This window comes from Mixophyes fleayi, chromosome 3, assembly GCF_038048845.1.
Source record: "Mixophyes fleayi isolate aMixFle1 chromosome 3, aMixFle1.hap1, whole genome shotgun sequence".
NCBI classification, from domain to species: domain Eukaryota; kingdom Metazoa; phylum Chordata; class Amphibia; order Anura; family Limnodynastidae; genus Mixophyes; species Mixophyes fleayi.
In genome coordinates, this window is record NC_134404.1 from 42,581,212 (window position 1) to 42,587,691 (window position 6,480).

Here is a 6,480-nt window from a genome sequence, read left to right on the forward strand (position 1 = left end):
TGCGCAGCCCTTTCTATACCTCCAGTGTATGTTCCTTTAACTTAATTGGCAGATCAGGCAACCTCCCTATATTAAGCACCTGTGGTCATCACCACATTGCCTGATCTTGGAGTCTCATTCCCCATGAGTCTCTGAAGGTGTTCCTGTGTTTCCTTGTTTATTCAGCCCTGCTGATTCCTGTGGTTTCCAAACCACTTCTACCTCTGTGGTTTCCAAACCACTTCTGCTACTGTGGTTCCCATACCACTTCTACCATCTACTGTATCATCGTGACTGTGAGCTGATTCCTATCCGCTGCCTCCGTGCACTACAGTCTTCTAATCACTTCAACTCTACCATGTATCATTGGGACTGTTAGCTGATGCCTATCCGCTGCCTCCGTGCATTACAGGCTTCAACCACATCCACTCACCTGTTCATGATTGTGACTGCCAGCTGATTCCTATCCGCTGCCTCCGTGCACTACAGGCTTCAACCTGCAACTCGTCTGTGTTTCATCATCGTGACTGCTAGCTGATTCCTATCCGCTGCCTCCGTGCACTACAGTCTTCAACCTGCAACTCGTCTGTGTTTCATCATCGTGACTGCTAGCTGATTCCTATCCGCTGCCTCCGTGCACTACAGTCTTCAACCTGCAACCCGTCTGTGTTTCATCGTGACTGTTTGGCTGATTCCTATCCGCTGCCTCTGTGCGCTTCAGTCTTCAGCCCTTGTCAACGCTCCCGTGTTTCCTTGAGTCTGCCTCCACTATTGCTACCCGCTATTCTCCGTGATCAACAGTGCCTGTTCAACTCTGCTCTCCCGTGTCCCATCGTTACTGCACCTGCTGGTTGCTATTGGCTACCTCCGTGTTCCCGCAGAGACCCGCTGCTGCTACTCCTCAGCACTACTCATCCATCTACTGCTGATCCGCTCTCCACGCTTTCCTGTGTTCCCTGCTGGTCTACCTTCCCGTGCGCTGCACCTACTAGACCACCGCTTCACCCATCCAGGGACTTCGCATCCTGCCGGCCTCCTGCCGTTCAGGTATCTCTGCACTCCTGTCTGACTGCCTCCTGAACCACGGTATGCATACTTCTCATTGACTGTGCTGTGTATTGCATACCTTGCTGGACTGTGTTGGTTCTCCTCTGGAGTGTGCTATCCGCTGAGTCTATTGCCATTATTGACTGTGTTATCTTATGCTGGACTACTTCAAGAGACTTTCTATATTGGCAGTATTGTTCAGTCATTTATACATTTATATTGTGCATATTACTGTGGATCAAAGTCAAGGTGCCCGTGTATATATTGTGTTGCAGTCTCTCCCCGTGCACCTCCTCACATATATATTCAGTAGTACAACTTGCTAACGCAGACCACTGACTCCCCGGATATCTCCACTTGGATTCCATTCCTTCACTCAGACAGCGGTACAACTTGCTATCCGCAGACCGCTGACTCTCATCACCTCCTCGTTTCTGTTGGACATTCCTCCTCACTATAGCAGTGGTACAACTTGCTACCGCAGACCACTGACTACCTTCACGTGTCCTTTGTCCATACAGTTCCTCGTGTATTACTACCTCCATATTGCCAGTGCTGCTAGTCATAGACTTTCCTGAGCATCTCATCATCTGCTATTTCCTGTTCCGTGATCACCCTGCTACCAGAGTACCATATTACCACCTATACTGCTCTGGTAAGCCTATCACCTGGTGATCCCTGGGTAAAGACTCCTAGTGCCCGTGACAGAGCCGATGTGAAGATACATGTGGTGATGATACGGGTGTAGGTCTACTCTGCATTACTATACAAGATACTGTAGGATACGTCCAATATATATTTTGAACATACACTCACAAAAAAATGCATATAAGTTTTTTTTTTTAACTAATTAAAGTTCTATGTTAATAAGATAATTATTAATAACAAAATATTAAAATATAAAAAAAAGTGGTCCCCCCCATAACATACAGTTAGCCTATTAGGATGTTATTAAAGTCTACTGTACATACAATACATTTTTGCAGATTCTCCTGACACCAAAGACATTTTCTAGCTTGCATACGCAGCTGTCATCTCTAGTAATCAGCAGTTAGCATAGACCAGTAGCTGTAGCAAGAGATACGGCTGAGAAACAAGTACTTTTGAGATGCCCAGAGCTTGAATCGGACGCTACTGCGTGACCTGGAGTTGCGCTCACCCTTACTGTACATTGACTATGACAAACGCTCCTTCCCCACCCCGTTTCCCCCCAATCGTAGGCTGTAGTAAGTGTCCTTTGTGCTCAAAGATGAATAGAACGTTGCTGCGCTCTGAGGCGTATGGTCCGGTTCTGGGAATGGGCAGAATAATTGTGAGGATTGTTCGCACAAAATCTCTGTGTACATCCCTTACTGAATCAGGCCCAGGGTGCAGCCATGATCAAATCTTCATTTAATCTGAGGAATTTAGCCAGAATCATGCATTGATTCCCCTAGAAGAGCGTCCAGATATTCTTCACACAGTCTGAGAGGCCTCCTCTCTAGAAATGTTCAAAAGCAAACGCGATTTACCTGGTTACTCAGACATTTCATTAATGCACAGCTGCTTTCTTAATAACTAATGACTAGCTCACTTTGCTGTGTTCTGCTAAACTTTGTTTGCTTTGGATCATGTGTTTTTAAACTGTAAATTAAAAGTTTAACTGGGAGAAAAGTGCTATATAAATAAAATTATTATTATTGCTAAAAAAAAAATCAAAGCTTTATTAATTGCACCACAAACAGGGTCATTTAACTGCTACAGTATATTTGCGATCAGATTGACTGAACATAGACAAAACATTAATAATGTATCCTCTCATTGAGTATCAGGGCACTTTGCCACAACAGCGCCCCCTGCTGCCTGAAGGACACTGGTGTGAAGCACATACAGATGAATGCCCGAAGGTGGTGGTGGGGGGAATTGCTTTAAATGCCTCTGCAGGCAGTAGTTGTACTGGATTTACTGATTGAATACTGTGCCCCCAGAGGTCTAAATCAGGCAATAGATTTAAATGGAATTTTAGAAGTTGGATCACATTTAGCTATTCATTGAACAGTTTCACTATATTACTCAAGCAGTATCTTTATTTTTTTTAACAAAAAGTTTTTATTACATTTTTCAGAGAAAAAGTATATACAGGCAATCGCAGTTGAGGTGAAAGATGAAAGCATCAGGTATTAAACACAAATATACATCAAACCAGTATCTTTATTTTTATATTATTATTATTATTTATAATGGGTTGGCTGAGAAATTTTCAAGTATCTATTTGATGTTTATAGTGTCTCTTCTATACATATCCCTATATGGACATTTGTTTGTAGTGTCATTGTGAGATAAACTATCTAAAGTTCTAATGTCATTTATTTAGCTGCAATGACGTGATACATACTGTATTCCCAATGATTTATATATAGGGGATTTATTAGTTAGAGCTGGCACTGTTGTGTACTAGTGCATCTTATCTATTTATATACTGCTGTGTTTAGAGCTGCTGTTGAATGGAAAAATATTTGGTTCTATGTTTTCATTTTTATGTAATTTTAATAGTAGTCAGTGTTACTGTGATTCCCGACTCTTCTTGTAATGAGTCAGTTATACCCCATTCATACTGCACCAAAATCCCGGGTTTTTGCCGGGGCGAGCTCAAACGACCCGGGTCTTGGTGCAGTATGAATGGTACAAGTCCAAAATCCCGGGTCTAAAAACCCGGGTCTTCAACCCGAGATTTATCGAGGGGTAATTCCCAGGTCGGACCCGGGTTGCCTGCACTATGTATGGTGCAACCCGGGTTTTTCAACCCGGGTTGCACAGAAAACATGCGGATTGGCTGTCTGCCTGTCTCTGGAGGATGATGTCATCGTTTGTAGAAGCTTTTTAGGAGAGATGGTGGATGGTGTACTCAACATCAAGCTGAAGCAGAAACATTTTTTTAGGGAGAAAATTGCTTTTATTAGTTCACAAAAACAGTGTTTATTTACAGCAATAATGACACACTGGATGGAGGAAGAGGTGCGTGAGCTGCTGAATGTCAGAGGGGAGGAAGAAATTAGAAGGCAAGTGACTGGGACCGTGAAGGATGCCACAGTGTACTACAACATCGCCAAAATACTCACACAACGTGGCATAAAGAGGACACAGCAACAAGTCCTGAACAAATTGAAGTCCCTGAAGAAGCAGTACACTAAAGTCCATGACCACAACAGGCGCAAAAGTGGCGCTGAAAGAATAGACTGGCCCTTTTATGACCAGTGCAATATGGTCTTTGGACATTCTCCTCTGACAAATCCAATTGCACTGTCATCTTCTAGCAATTTCAGATTCCTGCACATTCCACTCAGGTAGAAATTGCTCTTTTTGTATTTCGCAAATGTTATGTAAAATACAGCAAGCAGCAACCACGTGGGGCACAAGCTTAGTGTCAATGTCAATGCGCTTCAATAGACAGCGCCAACATCCTTTCAAGCGTCCAAAAGCATTTTCCACCACCATCCGAGCCGAGCTGAGGGTATGTGTAAACCGGATCTGTTCCTGAGACAGGTGATGTTGCTGAGTGAACCCCGTCATCAGCCAGCGCCTCAAAGGGTAAGCAGCATCCCCAATGATGTGTACTGGTATCTCCACACCATCAACAAACGTAGATTTCTGTAAATAAAAACATGCAGTTTCACGTCACCATGTTAAAAATATTGGTCACATAACGCAGTACACTTGGTACTATATGGTGAAAATGCATTATGCAAGTGTTACATCTATATTTAAAAAGGGGCAGTAAATACATACAATATTGATAGCAAACAATAGTATATAAGCTTCAATTACAAAAACATCATACAACATTTCACCTATATTTACCTCTCTAGGGAACAGCCAGCCATCTTGTCTTTCCTCAGCAATTTGGTAAAGGTCTGAATTTGCTAGAACTCTGGCGTCATGGGAACGTCCAGGCCAGCCGATGAAAACATCTGTGAAACTGACATAAAAAAATACATATAGCAATGTTTTACAATACGCATTACACATGGCACAGTCACATAAAGAAAAAAAAGATAAAAAATGCTTACCAATAGTTGTGGTCAACCACAGCCTGCAGAATGATGGAATGCCAGCCTTTGCGGTTGTAGTAATCCGCATGGTTGTCTGTGGGGGCAATGATGGGGATGTGTGTCCCGTCTATGGCTCCAGCACACTGTGGAAACCCACGCTTCAGGAATCCTGCAATTGTATCATCCAGGCGCTGACCTTGCGGTAAGGAGATGAAGCGATGATACAGGGCTTCCAGCAATGCCGTGGTGACTTCATGCACTAGAGTGCACACCGTGGATATCCCCACTCCAAACAAGCAGGAGATTGTCCGGTATTCTCCAGGGGTAGCATACCACCACAACACAATAGAAAGGCGCCTACATGGAGCAATAGCTTTCCCAAAGGTAGTGGCCTTCCTGGAAAGTGCTGGGGTAATAAGCTCCAGCACATAGTTAAATGTCCCACGTGACATTCTGAAGTGTTGCATCCACTGCTGTTCCTCAAACGCTTCCACAGTAGACCAGAAAGCTTCTCCGTGGCTACGCTCTCTGGCACGCATGGTTCGGTTACTGGCAGCACTCATTCTCAAAATTGAGACAATGCTGGCCCTGAGAAACGCTCTCCTCCTGCGCATATACAGACACCGAGTTTTCTTCTGTTGTGCCATAAACTTCGCCTTCCTCCTCCTGAACTGGGACTGTGCAAGAGTGCACAGTGTCAGCAGCTGCAGCAAACTCTCATTTGCTGCATAAAACAGCAAAAACACACTAGTAAACATGAACTCTGGGCTACACAAAAGTGAGTCGTCGGCCATGATGAAAAGTAATGTGGTAAACAATCACCACCCACTTTTGCATCATCTTTATGCGTCAAAAAACCAGTCACCTTTCAATGACATCACCATTTTTCACCCAATGAAAACTGCTCTGGTGATGACTCCCACAAAATGCCAGGGCACAGACTTGTGCAGTATGAATGGGGTCAACCCGGGAAATTCCCGGGTCCGAGGTGCAGTATGAATGGTGTTTCTGAGCTGGGACGCTCCGAGCCCCGGCAAAAACCCGGCTTGAAAAACCCGGGATATTGCAGGGGCGGCAGTATGAAAGTGGTATTATTAATCATTTTATTTATAGCTATCGCTATACAAATAAATTACTAGTTATTCATTTTATGTGTTCTACTGTGAAGGCTATTTGTCATGCTATTTATTCTTGTCTCTGATAGGTCGCCCTATTGCGTTAGTATATATATATTTTTTCCTTTGCTGAATGTAGTGTAGTTTTGCTCAGAATTTTGTGAATGTATCTGTTTTGGTCTTGTAACCACTTTCACTGTTTATAAATGTTGCAGAATAGGATTAGGTAGTTCATTCCTGTGCGTGACTACATAGCAATAGTTACTGTTTTTTGTTTTTTTAAACTATATGATTATTGCAAATTTATGTAT

At 43.4% G+C, this 6,480-nt stretch overlaps 1 long non-coding RNA gene across 1 annotated transcript; it reads right to left on the reverse strand.

Moving 5' to 3' along the window:
- Window positions 1–4,472: 4,472 nt before the first annotated feature.
- Window positions 4,473–5,393, reverse strand: LOC142142632 (uncharacterized). The gene is made up of 3 exons (XR_012689251.1): window positions 5,073–5,393; window positions 4,864–4,981; window positions 4,473–4,653 (listed from the first exon to the last, which is right to left on the reverse strand). It is a non-coding gene; the product is annotated as an uncharacterized LOC142142632 (long non-coding RNA).
- Between the last annotated feature and the right edge of the window lie 1,087 nt (window positions 5,394–6,480).